Source organism: Aethalodelphis obliquidens, unplaced genomic scaffold (assembly GCF_003676395.1).
Source record: "Aethalodelphis obliquidens isolate GAN/ISIS:26980383/991018 unplaced genomic scaffold, ASM367639v1 scaffold1, whole genome shotgun sequence".
In the NCBI taxonomy this organism is placed as follows: domain Eukaryota; kingdom Metazoa; phylum Chordata; class Mammalia; order Artiodactyla; family Delphinidae; genus Aethalodelphis; species Aethalodelphis obliquidens.
Genome location: NW_020837945.1, coordinates 78,603,809 through 78,626,296, shown reverse-complemented (window position 1 = coordinate 78,626,296; position 22,488 = coordinate 78,603,809). Strand labels below are relative to the sequence as shown.

Below are 22,488 nucleotides of genomic sequence, written 5' to 3'. Positions count from 1 at the left end.
TTTATTCTGTACTTAGAGCCCCCAAGATTCCAGCAAACATCTTGCACATCACTTCTAGGACTAGCAGTAAATGCAGTAATCATTGTCAAGACTGGGCTCAGACATCTGCTAAAAGGGTTATTTATTTGAGTCAACAGCAAGAGAAAGGGGGAGAAGCCACAGGAATGAATCAAACAGGCCTAAGTATAAAACCCAGCCTCACCACTTAACTGTTTATACAGCCGATCCAGGATAAGTACTTAACTTTTCTGAACTTTAGTTTTGCTATCCACAAATAGTAAATTATAAATGTCTGCTTTACAAATAAAATGTGAGAAAAATGCACCCATCAAGTCAATTTAGGGTGCTGGATATTATCCAATCCTAGTTCCTAGAAAATTAAAAGACATAAAGATTTATCACGAAGCAGAGGTAGTTTCTTTTCCCCAACCATATGTTTTCCTATTCCTTCATATTTGAAGAAATTCAAGATTCCCTTCCTTTTTCCAGCTGTTGGTGGAGGCAGGGAATGCTATGTTTGGATCTTTGTTGCACCTCTTATCTATTTGGGAACCAGTATCTGTGAATTCAAGGTATAGCTGGGTGTGCAACTGTGTGTTAGGCTGTGTTTTACCTGCACACAATCATGTCTTCCTCTCAGACCTAGACCAGATGTTGAAATTGGGAAAGGAGGCCATACAGCTATTCCCCAAGCTAAGGAAAGATATGACGGCAGCCCTGCTCACAGTGAATCTCTGCATTTGGAGAAGCTGGATTTTACTTTCACTGTGTCCCACAAAGGGACGTTATTATCTTTGTTTTACAGATGAGGAAACTATGGTGAAGTTACTTGCCCATGATATGAAATCACATGAGCCAGTAATAGCATCTTGACTTGTTCCAGAATCCAGTAACGTTCTTTTCCACCTCCAGCCTTGTTTCTGGTTCCCTCAGGCCCGCAGAGCAAGCTCGGGCTCAGTTTGTACTAACGGTGGAGCAGCAGTCTGATGTGGCAGCATCCAGACCCCGTGGGGAAATGGCGCTGTCTTTGGGACTTGCTTTCCTTCTCAGGTCCCAGTGCACAGGATTACTGTGGGCTGTGGGGTCCTCACATCACCCCTGACCTATCAGGAGAATTAGGAGAGCACCAGGGCTGGGGTTACTGTAGGTAACTGTAAGTACTGTAAGTACCGTAGGTTCTTCATGAGGACCAGCCTAGCGATAAAGTGTGCTTGTGAGACACAATATTTGTGGGTCCTTTTTGTCAGCCCACATGGAAGACATTAGAAAAGCAATCTCTATGACGTGTACCTGTGTGCATTTAGTATTCTCAGGGACGGTGCTTTATAAAGCTGAATGTCTGAAGGCAGGCTAACTTTAAGGCGTCTCTCAAGGTCATGAGCTAGTGTGGTACAGTGAAAAGAGCTTATCCTGAAAATTTAGAAAACTAACTTCTAGTCCTGCCTCTTCTGGTAAAGTCACCTCCCCTTTCTGAATCTGTTTTCTCAACTACCCAGTTGTGTGTTGGAACCAGATGATTTCTCTGAAAGTGTTCTTGAACTTTTCTATGTTGATTGAAAGAGCTGATTGAAAGAGCTACAGATCTCATTATGAAAAAAAGGTTAAGTTATGAATAGGAGCTATTTAAGGCAGCAGAGAAATAGAGCATCTCTTTCTAATGATGTCCATCCTTATAAAAAGAAAGAGCACAATTTTAGTTTCTTTCTTTGCACTCTGAGAGTAAGACCCCTGCCTAGTTAGGACATTCATTATGTTAAATGGGCTATAAAGTTAATGGTTTTCCTATTTTTATTTATTTATATTTTAAAATATTATATTAGTATATTTTAGCATTTATTTATAATATCACTTAATATTATTACTTGCTTTCTTCATGCTTTTTTTTCTCATTTTTAAAAAAGGCATAATTTACATGCAATAAAATACTCAGATCCTGAGTGTTTCTGTTAGGGGCCTCTAAACTATTGATGAAATTTGACAATTGTATACATCACCCAAGAAAGTTCCCTGGTGAACCTCTCCAACCAATATCCACCTGCCACCCTCAGAGGCAACTACTTTCCAACTTCTGTCACCATAAATTATTTGTCTTTTTAAAAAATTCAGATACGGGCTTCCCTGGTGGCACAGTGGTTGAGAGTCCGCCTGCCGATGCAGGGGACGCGGGTTCGTGCCCCGGTCCAGGAGGATCCCCCATGCCGCGGAGCGGTTGGGCCCATGAGCCATGGCCGCTGGGCCTGCGCGTCCAGAGCCTGTGCTCTGCAACCGGAGAGGCCACAGCAGTGAGAGGCCCACGTACCGCAAAAAAAGAAAAGAAAAACAAATTCAGATAGATAGAATCACACCATATTTGGTTTTGTGTCTAGCTTCTTCATTCAACATGCAGGTTTTGAGATACATCCATTCATCCATGCTGTTGTATCATCAGTCTGTTCCTTTTTGTTATTGAGCAGTATTCCATTGTATGAACGTACTCCCAATTCCTTTATCCATTCTCCTCTTTTTTGATTTGGTCATGAATTTATATAAGTGGGAAACATGGGGATATAAGTAAGTATTGAATCTTTGGGTCAAATCCATCTTTTGTTCAGGCCCAAAGGCCGCAGGTGTGTGTCACCTGAAACCAATTTGAACCATTAGGCATATACCTTTGCTTCTCGTAGTAGCCGTTTATTATGTCATTGTTTCCACTAGTGTCTTGTGGAATTGGGAAGAACATTGGCCTGAGAGTCAAGAGACTTGTGTTCAGACAGCAGCTCTGCCCCCGCTCAGCAGTATCACTGGCCACTTCGTCACCAAGCCTGTTTCTCCATCAATAAAATGGTCTGTTTAGACTGGATAACCCCTCAGCTCTTTCATCTCAGAGATCCCATGGTTCTTTGCAAATCCTTCCTCTGGGCTCTACACATCACATCCTTATCGGTCAGTCCTAGGATTTCACTCTTTTACATCTCTGTGGTGAAGTATCCAAAGCATCAGATAATTCGACAGATATCTCTGGTCCTTATTCCTCTTCCACACCCCACACGTTCCTTTTCTAGACTTGGAGCATAGAGAAGAAATGTTGTCTGGAACTTGCCGCAAGAAAGATTTCCCTAAAAAGTGTTGGGTCTTAAATTTTCATCTATTTGTCATGTTCTTAAATACTATTAATTTGCAAAGTCAATCAGCAATATCATACTTTATTGTATTTTATATCATACTTCAAAACTACATTGTGGATTTGTACTTTCTGTCTCCCTTCCATGTTGAACCATTGTCTTTGGTGGTGGATTCTAAACTATTGACTTAAGTTTTTTCCTCCTGTTTGTAGTAATAGTTGTGTCATCTGAGTTTAGACAGCAGATAGTCAGGTGCTGGCCTACCTATATTTCAGCTAGTCCTGGGCTAATATTATTCACTTGGCAGTGTCTGTTTTACTTTACAACTCAACTTATTAATACCTCCTCTCCTTCTCTTCCCAATTCATAGAAAAAAAAAGAAGGAGGGGGTCTTTGAAACACAACCATTCTCCCTATGGGAAATGTTTTCTATGAATTTTTTATTTTAAAGGCAACTTTGCTTCACTTTAAGAAATTGTATCTGTCCTTAGAATGAAATTAACTGGAGGGAGATGAACAGTGAAGAAGGATATTTTCCCAGCTTCTTTTAAGTCAAAATAATATAATTATTTTGGATACCAAGGGAGTTTAGAGGTTAGTATATTTACTCATATACAGTGGAAAATTCAAAATTTCATCTCTAAGCAAAAATGGATTTGGGAAGTATCTATCATTTTTATTATCTATCTCCTTGGGTATATTCTTTGCAATATATTGGACAAGAAAGAGCATGGATTTGCAGGGTTAGAAAGGCTAATTTTTTTATCTTGGCCCAGCTATGTTCCAGTTGAATGACTTTGGATAATCACTTAACCTCTTTAAGCCTTGATATTTTTATTTGTAAATTGGGAATAGTAGTCTCTATTTTTCAAGGTTGTTTTGAGGTTCTTAGATAATACATATAAAATTCGTGGCACATAAGGCATGAACCCAATAAAGGTGGTAATGCAATTACTTTGGAGTTGTCATTTCTGCTACTCCTCATTATAACATCAAAATTAAAGCCCAAAGTTTTAATCTCTAGCTTTGGAACTTCCAAAATGAAGTGTAAATTTCATGTGCACACTCACAGAGTCTGAGATCTTTTATCATTGCCTTATATCTTACCAAATTGTGATTAGATCCAGAAAATCATATCTTAAAGACCTCATACACACTCTTTTCCAGTGGAGGACCAGGTGGGGCATAATCAGAATGTTTACTAAGTGACCACACTCTGTGTGCATTGCAGAGATAAGACCTCTGTATGGGTAGGTGTCTCCTGATGGTGTAGTCGAGGCTAAGGCAGCCCCAAAGTCTGGAAACCATCCTCCTGTCACTAGAAAGTGTGGGGAAGGATGGTAAAAAGCTTAAGAGAGTTTAAGAAATTCAATGGGCTTGAGGGAGGATTAGTGAATTACAAAAAAGATCCACACCATAAAGTAACTTCTCACTTGCAAGAGATGCATTATTTGTCTAGAATTCTGAAATGGTCCTCTCTTCAGGTAACTGTTTGGAGTGCTTGTGATTTGTTCTCCTTGATGGAACATGAGTGGGTGTACAAGCATATCTAAGCAGATCTTGGAGCCAGCTTCTTTCATAAATTTCCTCCTGTGTATATACCATGTATACCTGACAAGAAGAACACTGTTAACGGAGACAGTGTGCTCTGGAACTCAGAGCACTGACATGGGAATCGGGAGCTCTTACGTCTGCTGTTTCTGTCAAATACTGACTCTGACCTTGGAGCAAGTTGATTCAGATGCAAGGTGAAGAAGATCATGTCTGCAATGGGCTGAGAGCTCATGGGAGAAAGATGCTACATGGCTACAAAGTGTTTACTATTGCGTTTGCCTCAGATAAGGAAAATGGTTACAGTTGCTGCCCAAACTTCCAGGCTATTCCTTTTGTCTTTTAAACCTAACTTTTCTCTGAATTCTAGGCTTTACTAAACCAGACGAGGATTCACACTGTTACCCTCAACAAAATCAACTTAAAGGCGTTTTCGCATTTGAGCTTTTATTGAGTCATCCATTAGCAAAAGCACTCTTCTTGCATCCCTATTGTTTTGTACCAGACACTGTGCTGGGGATGCAAAAGATGGGTAAAACTTGGTCCCTTCTCAAGAAGCTCAAAATAGGGTGGGAGAGATCAACGTTCACAAAACCAGAACGCAGTTCAAAAATGCCACAACAGTACACCTGCAGAAGTTTTATGGATGAAGAAAGAGGTGTCAGCCAATTCTGCCTGAGAGGGACTAACTCGGGCAAGGCATCAGAGAAGAGAGCACATACGACTGGAGTCTGATGTTGTCCAGGCTGAGATGAAGTGGGAAGAGTCATATGAAGGAGAAGCATCCAGGGGGAAAGTGTAGGACATGTTCAGGGTAAGGCGAGCATCTGATTTGGCTGGACTGTAGGTTACATAAGAGGAGTGGCTGAGTGTCCAGCCACTTATCCTTTAACCTAAAAGTGAACACCTCCTTAAATTTTGCTCCCTAAATGCCTCACTGGCTTTCCCTTCATCCTGGCCCTGATAGGCAGATTTTGAAAATAAACAAATAAGTATTTATGATCACAAATCATAAAATGTTATTCTCCATCCCATGAGAGTCTACAGGCCTTGATTACAGTTAATCATTTATGATGAATAATCTTGTCTAATTATTATGCATGTCTCCACCATGGGGTGATACAGACTCTAGATTGAGACCTGTGGGTATTATTAAAGCCTCAAGTCTTGTGAGTTTCCAGGTGGGGCTGAGCTGAGTGGACTGTCATTAGAATATCCAGCGATAGGCAATTGCTTGATAACTGTTTATACTGGCATTCTGCACTGGGGTGGCTTCCTCTCTTCCAGTAGCTTCCACTGATACTGACATAGCCCTCTTATGGATTTTGAAGGGCCAATCACTAGCAGTTCAGGTGTCAAGCTGCTGGAGGTAAGAATTTTTTTTAGAACATTAGGACTTTCTTTCCATTAACAGCTTTATGAAGTATAATTGATATATAAAGAACTGCACATATTTAATGTATAATTTGATGTTTGGACAGTACAGACACCCATGATACCATCCCCATAATCAAGATAATAGATATATCCAACAACATCCAGAGTTTCCTTGTGTCCCTTTTGTTTTGCTTTGCTTTTGCTTTGTTTTTCGTGGTAAGAACATTTAACATGGGATCTGACCTCCTAACAAATTTCAAAGTGCACAACACCATATTATTAACTATAGGCATTTATGTTGTAGAGCAGATCTCTAGAATTTACTAGCAAACTGAAACTTTAGACCCATTCAATAAGCACTTCCTATTTCCCTTTCTTCCCAGCTTCTGGCAACCCCTGTTGTATTCTCTGTTTCCGTGATTTGACTATTTTAGATACCTTGTGTAAGTGGAATCATGCAGTATTGGTCCTTCTGTGACTGATTAATTTCACTTAGCATAATGTCCTGCAGGTTTATCCATATTCTTGTGAATAGAAGGATTTCCTTCTTTTTTAAGGCTGCATAATATTCCAGCGTGTGTGTATGCCACATTTTCTTTATCCATTTGTCTGTCAGGAGACACTTGGATTGTTTCCATACATGGTCTGTTGTGAACAGTGCGGTGCACGTGGAAGTGCAGATATCTCTTTGAGAGCCTGATTTCAATTTGGAATCTTTTCTATAGGGCATGTCATTCAGTCATAGAGAATGTGATATAGACCTTATCTAGTTGGACTTATCTAGTCCAACCTTCTTCTAACATAAATGAGAAAACTGAAACACAAAGAAGAGGGATGACTGGACATCACAAAGCAAGTGTATGTGGTAGAATTAGGTTCAGCTGGAGTGACAGAAATCAGTGATGAAACAAAACAGTGTTGATTTCTCTCTATGGAAGGAAGTAGAGATCCAGGACAGTGGTAGGCAAGGACCCAGTCTCCTGCTGGTTTCCTCAGCCATACTCAGCTTGTGGCTCCTACTGAGGGGCCCAAGAAGGCAGCTCCTGCATCCCAATGGACGGAGACCAGACCCCTTCCCTCTGAGGACACTTCCATTCCATCTTCAAGTCCCTAGCCAAACTTACCTGCAGGGAAGGCTGAAAAATGTCATATTTATTCAGGACAGCTGTGTACCTAGCTAAAATTTGGAGGTTCTAAAGAAAGATGGGAAGAGCAGCTATAGAACAACTATCAAGGCATACCATGGCAAATTCGGGACATTTCCAGGACTAGTATTCTGTTTCCTGACTCTAGATTTTTCTCACAGAGATGTGATCTTTAATTAAAGCCTATAGACCACTTTGAAATGTACAAATTCATCATTGTATGTGTCCATACAACATGTAATGTTTCTCCTTTGCTTAAGATATTTTTGTATTTATTAATCCCTAGGCCTTGTAGATAGGAGTCAGGCAGACCCACATTTAATTCCTGTGTTCCAATTTGTGACTTCAGGTATATACGAATTAAAAATATAAACTTGAGTTTTTTCTCCTCTAAAATAATGATAGTATTTTATCAGTGGCATTGTTTTAAGAATTAAACGGGATAATACCCATGAAAAGGCCTAGTCCAGTGCTTAGTAAGGAAGTAGGTATCTAGTGCTGCAAACGTGAGTTCCCATCTCTTTTCTCCTCGCTTCCTCGGGTTTCCTCTGGGGCCACCTCAGTTTCCTAGGAGGTCGTTGAAAGGAATCTAAATCCTTGACAAAACTCTTCTCCAGATACCCACAATAAATTTGTTTAGATGCATCATCAGTTCTTTTTTGCTTTATAAAAACTCACATTTCAGACAATCTTCAAAGATCGGGAAGCTCTGGCACAATCATAGAACTTTTTAAAAGTTATGGATGTCTGAGCCCCGACCCCAGAGATAATGATGAAATAGGTCTGGGAGTGGTCCGGGAATCTTTAGTTTTTAAAGCTGTCTGATGAGTCCGTGCTGTTGTGTTGTAAACAAATCAGCATGGTGGCAGATTGGAGCAGACAGAGACGGGGAGGCTGAGAGGCCAATTAGGAGGCTACTGTGATTATACCTAGGTGAGAAATGATGGAATAATATGGTAGAGAAGGAGAATAATTGATGAATTTACATATTTAGTAGGCACAATAGTAGAACTTGGTGCCTCATGGGATGCAGGAAGAGGGAAGTTGATACGGAGTTTGCTGTCAAACATCTTTTAATAGTAGCAAAATTTTAGCTCTTGAAATATACCTAACTTGAACTTACCGGTTTGAGGTAAAAGATGGGAGGAAAATATGTAAAATATGATCATTAACATTACTAAAATTTTTTGTTATCTAGAACAGTAACCCAGATCCAACAAGGTAAAATATAAGAGAGACAAAAACCAAATCTTATTCTTAGCTTTAAAAATTAACTCTCCAAGTACATATGAGGATCATTTAATTTGACAGACATTCGTGTCAAAAAAAGAAAAAAAGACTTGTAAGGGAGACAGTTTGACCCCAAGATCAATAATAATAAATAAGACCACAGCAAAGTAGATGCACCTTCAGTAGCACTCATATAAAGAGGAGCGTGTAGAAGAGGGGAAACAGTAGTTCCTAGAGTGATGTGTTTATTCCTGGGGCCCACACATTGAAGGGAACTGGTGCAGAAGAGGATGGTCAAGAGGATAAGATGAAAGAAATCATGTCCCATAAGTAATTGTTGAAGGAATCCAGGTATTTATCCCAATAAAGAGAAGGCTAAGGGGAGGGACAGTTTTTTTTAGTATTCTTCAGGGCTGTTATATAGAAAAAGCAACAGACTTGTCCTGAGAGGGTGGAAATAGGGCTAATGAGGTGACAGGTATTTAAATTGATATAGTAAAGAATATTCTAACAATTAGACCTACGGGTAGAATGGACACCTTCTGAGACAGTCTGCTGTGACTGGACATGGCACAAGCAGTCCCAGGGACTGGACAAGTGTTGATTGACTGAGGATGTTACAGAGGGCATTTATGGATCAGACAGATTGACTGGGGCAGATGGTCCCTAAGGTCCTTCTCACTTTTATGTTACTCCATGTTGTATGTGAAGTTGTAGCCCCTTAATTTTTTTGACAGTACAATTAACTAGGTAATTTGTCTTTATTAACTGATGCCAACGCTAAGAGAAAGTTGTTGTCTTTTCACATGTAGAGATGTTAAGAATAGTACTGGAAGCTTTTGAAGAAAAAGATCTCTATACATATAGTTCTGTACCAGTTTATTCTCAGGCTATTACTGGGAATAAACAATAGCTTTCCAAATTTGAAAAACACATTATCCCCCCGTATGGAAGAGGAAGGTCTATTTTACATTTATATGGTTTGGGCATTATTGTTACTCAGAATGCCTTAGCTGAATAAACCTAACTGGCCTCATCAAGTTACAGGATATTAACTTATGTGGCCATGTCCAAAAGTTAATATTTATTCATTCAAGTATTTCTTCAACAAACAATCTCTTCCATATTTCATTCACCCTCTTTCATGGTAGAAACATACATTTTTAATTGTTATATTGGAAGAGCTCGTAATCAAATATGGAAACTGTGCTTATGTTTCAGTTACTATGGCTGCATGCCTAACTACTCCAAAACTTAGTAGCTGAAGAGAACAATCAACATTTATTATCTCTCACGTTTGGTGGGTCAGGCATTTGATAGCATCTCAACTGAGCAATTCTGGCTTGGGGACCCTCATGAGATTCCTGGATCTGAGTTCTCCCAAAGACTTCTTCAACTATACGTCTGGTGCCCAGCCTGGGAATACTTGAGTACCTGTTCTAGAACAGCTGGGGTTCTTCAGGCATCTCCCTCTATCTGTGTGTAGTCTCTTCAGCATGACAGCTTCAGGGTAGCTCAGCTTCTAACATGACAACTCAGGGCTTCAAAGGTATGTGTCTCAAAAGAAAACCATCTCTCATTTTATGAGTAGCACTGGGAGTCATACAGCATCACTTCTGCCGCATTCCATTGGCCAGGCAGTTACAGATGTCCTCCCAAGCATCCATCTCTCCCTGATGGACTGTCAGGATCACACTAGAAGAGGAGTATATGGGGTGAGATATGTGTTGATGTCCCATCTTCGGAAAGTACACTGTGTCATAGCATATAGACAGATGACACTCTACACAGGGTCTGTCCTCTAATGAAGGTATGAACAGTGCCGTGAAAGAACAGAAGAGTAGGGAAGTGATTAGTAAGGAAGGTTGCATTCACATGCCCTGGGTCATAAAATCTGAGCCATCTAACTTGTTAAGAAATGTTCAAGGCAGAGGCAACCATGGATGTAAAATCATGCAAGAACAAGGCGTGTGAAGTGTTAAAAAGTTTGGATTGACAGGTTAAAGACTGTATTGGGGGAACGGTGGGGTAGGTGCCTGGAAAGGGAAGGGAAGACAATATCCTGAAGGGCCTTGAGTGTTAAGTTGAAAAGTTCGGCACTGGGGAGTAGTGACTGGCTTTAGAGCACAGGCATATTGGATGATGCTCTTGTGTAATCTCCATCCACATTCTTTCCTGCCTTTGATAGTAAACATATCATCTCTGTTAAAGTTTGCTTCCTAGTTTAAACTGAACGCAGACTCTAAACCATCAAATCATTTTAGATTTTTTTTTTTTTTTACCCCACCACAAACAACTCTAGGATGGCATGCATTTGAACAAACCCAAAGTGATTTCACTCTTCTAATTTTCAGAGCTCTTGGCTAAATGCAGAGTGAGAAATTCATACCTTTTTCAAGTAGCGTGGGTTCTTTTTTTCCCCAATTCCTCTCATCCATCTGGTTCTCTGGAGGTCTTGGAATACAGGAAAGTGTTAGTTCACTGTGCTGAAATCCAAAAAAGACTGCTAAACTGTGAAAGAAAATTTGCATTCCAGAGACACTGAAAGAGTTAGTCCACCACCCTTCTGTAGCAGCAAAGAGAAAACATCTGTATTTTCTGTCCCCTTTGTTCTTCAGTAGTTACAGAATGGAAAACCCTATATTCGTTGTTTCTGCCTTTCTTACCTACTTAATGTAAACCACTTTCGGCACGGTGAGGGTAGAGAGAGGAACCAAAACATGGAATTATTTTATTTCTCGGGTCAGAAAATATTACAGCCAAGATACAGTTGAAGGAAAGGAAATCACTTCACCGGCTGCACTTTGTACTCTTCAGAAGGTCACGTTCTCGTGACTAGGTGCCGGAGCCCAGTGTTTGACATATACACTGACAGTGCTCTGCTCAGAAGGAAACTACACAGTCGCAGCAATGATGTTGCCATGTCGTCATGGGCTTTCTAAGTGATGGTGCTGTCTCTTGTCTTCCACCAGCAGAAGTCTAATTAGAAGGGCTTGTTTTCACCAGAAGCCAAGTCATTGCCAAATCTGTTAGACTGATCTCTAGAGAATGGAAGTTAGTTCATGGCCCTCTGGCTGTTCTCTTTGCCACTCCCAGGAGTTGAAGGCTTAAAAGTTTTCTTTCTTTTGAAAGAGGATCAAGTTTGGTTCAAACAAGCTTTTCTGTCATCCCCAGAAGTACAAGGAGAGACCTTCTGTGACCCTAGTTGTTTGGCCCAGACCACTCATGGCTTGTTATAATTTAGGAAGTAATTGCAATTCATAAAGCCAGGTAGAAGATAAACATCTCGGCAGAGCTGAGTTTCAGGCAGTTCTGAAGGGAACCGACACGTGAGCAGAATGGTATTGGGAACACTTCTAGTCTCTGCTTGCAGGTCTTGACTCTAATGGATCATTCACAATAGATTTAATTCGGATCTGGAATGCACAGGCAGGCAGTCATTGCTATGTATACATGGGGCTGAAAACATCATCACTGAAACCCCAGTTTTAGATTTTGCCCCTGGATGGATCAGTTACCCATGGTAGACAAATACAATAAGTTAAAAGAGTGTTGTCCTACCTACTATGTTGTGTGATTAACTTCAGGTCATTTATATTCTTAGCGAAGTTTGTAGCACAGATTTTTCTGAGAAACATAACTCTTGCTGAGGTAGAACCAGAAAACCCAGGAATTGGAAGAGACCTTAGGTAGTTAAACGTCATTTACTTTTTTCATTCAACAAATACTTATTAAGTGCCTGTTATGTGTTAAGTACTGCTCCAAAGGCTGTGGATGCAGTCGTGTCTCAGGCTGGTGGGGAGGTAAGCACTAAGTATGTCAGCAACGAAATCCAGGAGGTGATATCAGATAGTAATAAGGACTGTGAAGAGAGTACCAGGGTCATGAGCTAGAGTCTGGCTCCGGAGAGGGGACTGCTTACATAGTGTGGTGACGGAAGGCCATCTGAGGATGGTGATGGAATTTCAGGTCTGTCTATGGGAATAAGTGCTATTGGATGACTCTTGGGAGTATTCATTCCCAATCACTCAGTTACTGACTTAATAAAATGTTTATTCTGTTCCTTCTGTGTGCCAGTCATTTTTCAGTGAATTAGGGGTGAAGCAGTGGACAAGACAATGAGCCCTGCCCTATTGAAAGTTTTGTTCAGCCTCAAAGCAATCATGGAGTTTTGAGGGACCAAGAGGTCTGTTAACTTAGGTCTCTTATTTTAGAGGTGAAGGAGTTTAGGCCCAGAGAAGCAAATGCTTTGCGCATGCCTCCCGGCCAGTGGCTGGGCTTTGCAAGACTAGAGCACAGCCCTTAGCTTAGGGTCATTTCTCTTCGTCACTGGACCATGCGGGATTTCCATAAACATCTGTTTCAACAATTCCAGTTTCAAATAGTGCTGGGCTTAGTATCGGGACCCAAAGATAAGTCATTTTCCCCATCAGGACCTCCTGTCTACTCTAAATTGAAGAGAACATGATTGAGGGTGATTAAGATGGTGCCTCACAGGCACAGGTATCAGGGGTTTAGTTAGGGATCCTGCCAAGTGTATCTGCAGTAAACTACATGGTGTCCCATGAGGCTTCTCTGCGTACATCCTAAATGCCTGTTATGTAACTGGTCCATCACTTATTAGGTGTTCCAGGTATGTAAAATTATAATAAGGAAAATATCCGTTGAAAACAAAACAACAAAAATGAAAGGAAAAAAACATACTGTATTTTCTCAAACTCAATATACGTAGTATTGTGGATGTCGGTGTGTACAGGTCATATTTTCTTCTCTCCAGTAATAAGAGTAATAAAAAGTAACCTCTCAGTTGATTAGTCAGAAACTGAAGAACTAATAATTAGGTTCTGTTCTCACGTGGAACAGTAATTTTACCCAGAGAAAAGCACTTTATGACAATATTTTTACATCTCTTTACATTCTTAAAGAGTGCATCTTACATTTCTCATCTCATTTAATTATCACAATTCCGGGAGGTAGACAGGACAGGATAATTATATCTCATTCTATGAATGATAAAATTGAGACTCAGATTATGGAATTTTGTTCAAGATGCCGCGATATTCTAGCTGCTCTGCAAAGTGTCTGCCTCAGTGAAACTGGTCTGAATGTCTATTAATAACCTCTGTTTACAAGTTGCAAATAGCAGGCATTATAAAAGCTGGACCTAATACATCATGCCATGACGCTGAGTTTAGGATTAGCCCCTCTGAGTTACTGGCCAGAGAACCTCTATACTTATCAGTGTGAGACAGCCTTGTTTTGACAGTGACAAAAACCCAAATAATGTAATATACTCCACCTAATGATTTTCCATTGGTCGTGTAAATAATTGTCAATAACTAACCAACAAGAGTTGTCATATTCTTATTGTTAACAAGGGCCGGAACACCAAAGAGAAGTTTTGGTACTCTAGAAAGGATTTAGTATGGAGTTTGGAAAGAGTACTACATAGAAGCCAAGGTCATTGGTTAGAAACCTTGGTTTCTATACAGTGCTCAGCTCTTTCACTAGTTTACAACATTAGGCGATCAACTTTCCTGAATGCAGTGTCCTCGTATATAAGGTGAGAGAGTTGGGCAAGATGATTTTAATTTTTTTTTTCAAGTTCAAGCAAACTGTGTATTTGTGAAAGGCTATATAGCACAGCAGTTTGCTAAAGGTTAATATCTCCATTCAATGTAATTGCCATTAAAGGGAACCAGATAGCAAGAGATAGGAAAAATCTGAGAACAGTGTGAAGTAGAAGAAGGAACAGCTTTGTCTTTGGACGTAAAAGACATAGGGTTTCAAATCCAGCCACATTTATAGGCACATGGAATATAACAGGGGTAAGAATTCTACCATTCTGCTGACTGTTGTGGAGATCAAATGAGGTCCTGGTTGTGTACAGTTACTAAACTTTAAAAACTACCAAAGCAAAGTGTCAGTTTTTGTTTTGAGAGTATAAAATGATGTAAATTACTTTTATGAAGAACTAAGGTATTTAAGGGTTTGAGGTATAACAATTTTACATAAAAGGAAGAACAGCTTTTCCACAAAATTCTCATGGAAGTAGGGGGGAAACCTCTTAGGAATCCAGGAGCCCATTTTATGTTATTATGTAATCCAGTTGTCCCAGAGTGTCATGCACAGAGTTCCTTCAATAATCCATTTCTTTAAGTAGAGATGTAAAATATAAGAAGTTTGATGGTGAAACAAAAATTGGAAATGTAGTGCTTACATATAATAATTAAATGATCAAGGAATGTCAAATTAATTCAATCTATGTTCTACTCTCCTAGAATTTGTAAGAATTACACAAAACTAACATTTATTATACAGCCAGGCACTGTGTACTTGTTTTCATATATGTGATCTCATCTAGTCCTTACAACACTGCCGTGTAAATATTTTCATTCTCCTATAGTAGATGAGGAAACAAAAGATCGAAGAGGTCAAGAAAATTGCCTAGATTTCAAACCCAGGTCTCTTAAATCTACCAGTAATTCTCTTACCTCACATAACAGACTCTTCTCTGGTTCCTGAGTTAACAAGTCCCAACAGACTGTACCTTAATGATGTTGTAAAGGGAAATCTATGATCTGACTTAGCTTGGAAGGAAAGGAATTCTACTCTTTTTTTCCCCTCTCACAATGATCTCAGTAGAGTGCTGTGATCTTTTAATTTTGCTCCTGGCATAAAGGTCTGACACGCTCGTCAAGTCCCAGCTCCCCCATCATTTTTCTCAAGGGTTAGGAGACGTTCAAGATAACCGTTTTTGTTTGGAACGAACTAGCATTCCACAAGGGCTACACTTTTTAAGGTAAAATCGCACCTCTCTGGGCCTGAAGGTATAGACAAACTAAATGTCCTTTAATGGAGATTCTTTTTTTAATTCGCTAAAGCTCAGATTGTAAGCCCAGCCTAAGTGCTTCAGAATAAACAGGAGGGCATTATTTACTTTGTGAAGAATGTGATTTGTGGCTCATGGAAAAATTGAATAAAATGATCTAATTGTCTTGATGTTTGTGTCCTTTCTGTGGGTTTTTTTCCCTTGTGGTTTTAAGACACACTTCTTAATTTTAAATCCAGTTTATTTAGTTCAAATATAAACAGAAAATCTTATAAGAATTGTTTTCCCAAAATTCTGTGTTAATAGTCACACATGTTTTGTTTGAGTTAGTTTAACACCAAGACACACGTCTCTAGCAACGTTGAGTTCCTTTTTACCAATGCTGCCCAATACACTGATTTTGTTACAATATTCTTCCTGTGAAATGAATTTTGTCTCAGTGTAGGCATAGCTGGGACTTACATAATGAAGACTTTTGTTATAACACAACATTAATTCCAAAAAGTGTTATAATGTGGGGTTTTTTTTCAAGAGCCAACTCAAATCCCACTTAGAATAGATTCCCAGAATTGTACATCACCACCACATTGCCTGCTCCCTCACCATTCATAAGTAATTACTCTCTTCTCTGTGTTCCCATCACACATTACTCATTCCTCTATAACAGCAATTTGTTGTGCCCTTCGCCTCTCGTCAGTTATTTACAGAAGTGTCTACCTCTCCTACCATGGTGGGAACCTCTGAGGGCAGGCATGGTGTCCGTCTGTTCTCTCTTCAGCCGTACCTGCCAGGATGTTAAATGTTTTGTCCCACTCTTTAGGCTTCCTGCAGTTAAATTATGTGGAGAGGCAGCTCTGCTCATCAGAAAATCGTGTGAAAAGTTTTTTTAAAGGGTATTTATGAGAAAGCTGAGGTAACACAGGCGTTAGATGCAAAGAGTTGTGCTCAAAAAGAGTAACAGAAGTGACAAAAATAAGAATGTTGAAGTCCTTTTACTGAATTTTCAGTTACATGTTTCATAGCTGTCATTTTGTGTGTGGCGGTAATGACATCAAAAGAAAAGACATCTTGATGTATTTATCAAATGTATAGCATTTGATAAATTGACTCAAAATTTTTCCTGTTTTGAAAAATGAGAATTCTCATCTACAGAGTAGGAATTTTTATTCTAATTGGAAAATCACAGTCATAGGGATGGGATATCACTAGGCTTACCATTGTTATTTTCAGACTGTTATTTTCAGTCTGTTTTGAAACACATACTAGATATAAATACAGTATAGATTTAGATTAAGATATAGATATAGGCAAAGGACACTTGGAAAGTGCACACAAAACTTTCAATAAGTAATGCGTGCCTCCCTGGGAGGCAGAGCTGTTGGGCAGTTTTGTACTGCAGGCTTATTAGGAAAACTACCAAGATAAAATGATGTCTTCATTTGTGAAGGAAACCCAGAAGTACTGTCATTACCTGGGAAGCCTTGATTACCAGAATCAAGAATAAGTTTGTATTCCAGAATTAAAGTAGGTAATACAATTATTTGAGTTTAAATAATGTCAGTGGCATTTCAACGGAGCTCGCTGAGTCATAGCCCTGTTCTCTTCTTACTGTACCGCGTTGCTATTCTGCTGGGAACACCTACACTTAGGCTGTGCTTCCCAACTTTTTTCACATCACGATTCATGTGGAAAGTGATGGCATTCATTCAGCACACTGGCGTGAGTAGATGAGGCTTCGCTTGGCCCAAGGTGACTGCTCAGGGCCTATGGAATCTCTGGCCCCTTCTGACCCTCCCAAATATGGTATCCCTGGGGCCCATTTGAGGCACACTGTGTCTTAGCCTGCCGGTTGAGAAGCTTTGCACTAGAGACTTGTTTTGCAGGATTAAATAGAATAATTTTATTTTATGTCAAGTATCCAGAGTTTATTCCTGATGAAACCAATATTTTTGGAGCATCAATTTTATGCAAGGATACTGTTGTAGATGCTAGGGATCCAACAATGAATTTTCTGTCTTACCCCGTGGGAGCCAATGAAATTGACAGTAGACGAACTATCTTAAGATCTCAACGTGTGTCCTCTCTTTATTTATATGCATGTAGCTTGCAGGTTGTCAGCCTTATATTTGTAATGTGGAGTATGTATGTCTACTGAAATATGGAATAGGTATACTGTGATATAGCAGTGGGGTTATCCAATGGATGGAGAATTAGACCTATACTCTAATTCCAAATCTTCCACTAGTAGTTTTCCCTCTCTGCACCTTAGTTTCTTGAATCTGGTAGTTGGACCAGACGGATGGGTTTTAAACTGTACTATATGGATTCCCCATAGGCTCCATCCTTTCCTGTTCTTTATCCAGAAGTGATTTTGGACTCTTTTGGATATGCTTCTTTGATAAATTGTTTCCCTGAACAAAGGATTATGGAAGAGGGAGGCAAGTGAGGGAAGTTGAAAACTTCTAGACCAGAATAATCTCTAAAGACTTTTAAAAGTCTCATATTTTCTAACTCTCCTTTTTTTTTTTCTTTTTATTCTTAGCTCAACAAGACCAAAACTGTATGTAGAACATGAGATGTCACCCTTAATCTTTCCAAGAGCCTTTTCTGTTCCAGTATTGCTTTGGTACCTAAAAAAAAAAAAAAAAAAAAACAATAAAGACTGAATATAAGATCACATTTTAATTTTATGAAATGAAAATTTTAACATTTCTAAATGTCAATACTTTATAGTCTTCCAAATCTTCAAGTATTTATGTCTCTTGATTTAAAATGTTCAACAGCGACCATACACACACCTAAGTAATATATAAATTTTAGAAATATTATTTTCTCCATCATCTAACTAGTAGTCAATGCTTATGTTACCTGTATGCTTCATTTAGATTCAGATGATTCTTACAGCTCTTCTGACTGTGAATTAGAGAAGTTATTTATACAATATCCAAGGATAGAAAAGATACAACCAGATTGTATCTCTAATTTAAAAACAGTTGCATTGGGGGGTTTTGTGTACAAAATTTGTTCGTGATTTTATTTTTACTTTCACTTAACTTTTTGTTTTTAATCACAATTGTATTGCCGTCATTTCAGAAAAGTTTATAAGCTGTGCCTTTTAGCAGTTAAATAATTTCTTGGTTTTTCTGCTACTCTTAACATCTTCTCTTGTTAACTACACTCTCATTGAAGTAACTGCTTAAAACATTTTCAAAAAATTCTTAAAAATCTCCAAACAGGGCCTAGGATTTTTAAAAAGCGTAAAATCTAGACTCTTCATTCAGCTTAATCTAGAAGGTGTTTCACACCTGGTTACTTGTTGCCTAATGTGTCATGGACCATGGAGGTCCTGGGCAAGGATGCTTACTGTTGTGGATGCTGTATTGCACTGCCCAGACCCCCTTCAGGACTGAGGCTCTCACTCCCCCACTGGCTGGGATTGACAGTTCACAGCTGAGTCCCTCTCTTCTTCCTTGCAAGCAGCCCGTATCCACTGGCTGGCAGATGTAGGGATATAAAAGCCCTACCCCCTAACTTCAAGGAAAGACAATTCTGCAGAGCCATCCTAACTCCAGAGTTCTCCGTGAAACCATCAGAAGCCTTTGTTATAACTGAATCATAGTTCAATTCCTCCCTCTATCCAGATGCTTCCTGTTCTCACCCACAGGCATGAGCTCAAAGCCACTCTTCAATAACTTCTTTAGTGCAAAGCTCTGTTTCAGAATCTGATTCCTAGCAAACTCAACCTATGACCATAGCTCCACACGGGGAGAGCAGGGTGCCACTGTTTGGTCACGGAGGTTGACATAAAGCTTTAAATCAAGGACATTATAATATTCGGTGTCATAGAAGCATCATACAATCCTATGGGAGTGGAAGAAGTGACTTATTTTGCTTGGAGTATAACAAAGGAAGAATTACGAAAGGTTTTGCAGAAGAGGTAATGTTTGAGCTTAACTTCGAAGAATGAGTAGGTCTTCTCTAGACAAAGAAGGATGTGAGGTAGTCTGGGTTTGTAAAAGAACACAGCTTATTAAAGATGTGGCAGAGAGCTCAGTGTGGCAGCTGGAAGGTGGGCTCCACGGGTGGGGTCCCAGTAGAGATGGGTTCAGAGCCAGGCCATTAAACACTCTACTGATTTGGAAGGTTCTTATGCTGGAGTGTCCTCTTCCTTCCTAATTCCCGTCTGTCAAACTTGGCACCCCTACTTCACATACAAGATGTAATTTGAGTAGATATACTTAGAGACACCCTTCTTCCACTCGTTTGCTTGAAGACTTGTTATTTCTTTTTCTATTTTCTTAAATACTATTTTATTTATTAACCGTTTCATTTTAACCTGCTTTAGAAAAGCCTCATGTTTATATAAAGAGTGTATCTTTTAGTCTGGCTTTAAAATAACCTTCTGTAAAAAGACACAGAGATCTTTCTCTATCGTGCTTAAAATTCTACCCTAGCAATTTCTGGAATTCCAAGTGGTAAGGTACAGTAAAGTTTAGATAGTCCAGATTTCTAACACATGAACCCTCATTTCAAGCCTCAGATGAAGGGTTGTCCAGTTGTTTTTAGTATATCTCTAGTAATGGAAACATTGACCTTTACCTGTTTCTGTTAATACTGATATATCATGGAGTAACAAAATTGCAGAGTTGGAATTAATCATTGTTTTACAGGTGAGAAAACCAAGGTCTAGAGAGAAGAAATCATTTACCTAAGGTAGATGTTGACAAATCCAGAGGGACGATTCATATTCTTCATCTAGCAACTTTGTCTCTCTATGGCTACATAATGAATTCATCAGATACCTATCTGAATTATTGGGAGGCAGGAAACTGGGGTACCAACCCATCCTCTGTCCCTAATCATCTCCATGACTCAGGTCCCAGCTGTATCAGTCTTCCAGGTCTGTTTTCTCACCTGGGAAATCAGAGGCCTGGACTAGAGGAACTCCCAGAGCCCTCCTCCCAGACATTTTAAGAGTCTTTATCCTTTCTTTAGGAGCAGATATGTCTAAGAGTCCTAGTGGGCCAGTTGAAGACTGAAAGGAGAAATAAAGAGGACGGGCTGAAGAAGATTCACACGTCCTCCTCAACCATTTGCTAGTCCAAGCTTCTAGTCAGATGCATTCGTGGAGCCTTTATTTTCTGATTTAGGGGCATTTTACAATAGTCTCACTTTAGGTATATTTTACACTGTTCTTCCTTTGTAGCAGAAATGTTCAGATTACCTGTTCTTTAAACATGGACCATAAAGTCTTTCCTTAGAAACTGACTCTACCTTCTATGCTGCTGCTGGTTTTGAGTAAATGGGCTTGAATCTTGCAGCCAAGCCTCAATGCAAACAAAAATATTTTCTGGTCAAGCATTTTCTCGTTTGTTCAACTCCATTACAGGGTTGGCTTTAAAAAAAAAGTTAGAACCCACAGAAGAGCAAAACACAAACCCTGGGAAGACAGTTTCCAGCCACATTAGCTCAGATCACCAGGGTAGAAAAGAACCAGGGCCTTCATTGTCGAGACCATCGTCATCTCCACTCTCATCTTATGTTCTTCTGCTATTTTAATTTCACCACTTCAAAATGGGGGGAAAATAGGTTAATAGTTTCCATGAGTTTAGACTGTGACCAGAGGCATACTAAGCAATTTCAGAACCTCCAGCAACCGCAACTTGGAGGAGAGTACGGTAATGGATTTACTGTCCTCTGGATTCCAGAGTTAGGGGAGTCGGGCCAGCACTGTGATGCCAAAGTGCGATGTAAACAATATTCCTTCCTTCATTCTTTTTGCACATGTTCATCCTGAGTTTCTTTTTATTCCAGGTAGTATACTGGGTGAAGCATGGGACAGAGAAATACATTCTTAAGGCATAGTCCCTGCCCTTAAAGAATTGCAGTATAGTAGAGGACATAGACATATGTGCACATAAGTTCAATACAGTGAACACTGTAAGTGCTTTAAGCAGCATGAATTAAGTGCTCAGGAAGGGGAGAGAAAGAAGCAATTTATTCCAACTGAAGGCATTGAGGAAGGCTTTACCGCCTTCTGACCCGTACCTTGAAAGGTCAAAATAGCAAATTGTGATTCCTTCTAGGCATTAGCCAATGCACAGAAATATGGAAGTTTCTCATAGGTTTGAACAGAAGTGAGCAGTCTGAGACATCAGGGGAATCTGAGCCTAAAAAGGGAGTTTGCATGTCAGGTAAGGAACGAGCTATTTTCACATTGTGGAGTCATATAAGTTTTTCTAGCAAGAAAGCTGCTGGGTCACATCTGTGTTTTAGAAAGGAAACTGGAAGTCACTGTGAGGATGGGCAAGTGTTACAGGAAGAGAGATGGAAACAAGAAGCCAGTCAGGAACTGTTGCTGTAGTTGTCATCATCACACTAGTTATCTACCTATAGGCACGCCTTGCCTCATGCCCATTTAAAGGTTCTAGTGGTGAGAGGGAAATTACTCCTTGATTTCCACATCCCTTTGAGTTCTGCATGATTCTAATCAGATCCCCATCCCAGGTTTATTCTAAATCGTAAACTCATTGAGTCAGTCCAGACTTCTCAGTGGAATATAGCATATTACATGTGAAACATGGCTGTTGGTAAGAGAGCATGGTATTCTAGGCAAGGATAGAAAGTTAACAGCTAATTGTATCAATCTTTCTGAGTCCTGACTCAATAAATGGTATCCCTTTTAAAGGGGGGGGGGATTTATTTTTAAAGCTGAGCATATTTTTAAAGCCAAATAAATTGACTTTCTTAATTAATTTCTCAAAACTGGAACCCTTCTAGGTTCAACATTTCCATCAAGAGTTCACAACACTAAGCGTGGGAATGGTGTTTGAATCAAGGCTTTAAATGATCCAAAGCCTCATTGATTATGCTGAGCTCTGATTGGGTTCTGCAACCAGCATGCTCTCTACAAGTCTGGGTCATCAGAAAGACCACTCTAAAATGTTAAGATCCTTGGTGACCCCACTAGGATTTTGATGACTAATCAAGTTTTAGAAGTAATAGCGAAGTATTCTTCCAGTGGAGAACCTGGACTATGTAGTTCAGGGGTCAAGAAACTATCGCCATGGCCAAATCCAGCCTGCTTTTGTAAATAAAGTTTTATTGAAACACAGTCATGCCCATTTACTTACACACTGTCTATGGCTGCCTTCCTGCCACTACAGCAAAATTGAGTTGCTCTAACAAAGCTAGAAGTATTTACTACATGGGCCTTTACAGAAAAGTTTGCTATTACCCCTGCTGCATTGGA

General features: G+C 39.6%; 1 protein-coding gene across 2 annotated transcripts in view; it reads left to right on the top strand.

The window, feature by feature from the left end:
- LPP (LIM domain containing preferred translocation partner in lipoma) overlaps positions 1–22,488 on the top strand; it is a 688,992-nt gene that overhangs the window by 657,097 nt on the left and 9,407 nt on the right. The gene's annotated exons all lie outside the window — the stretch shown is intronic.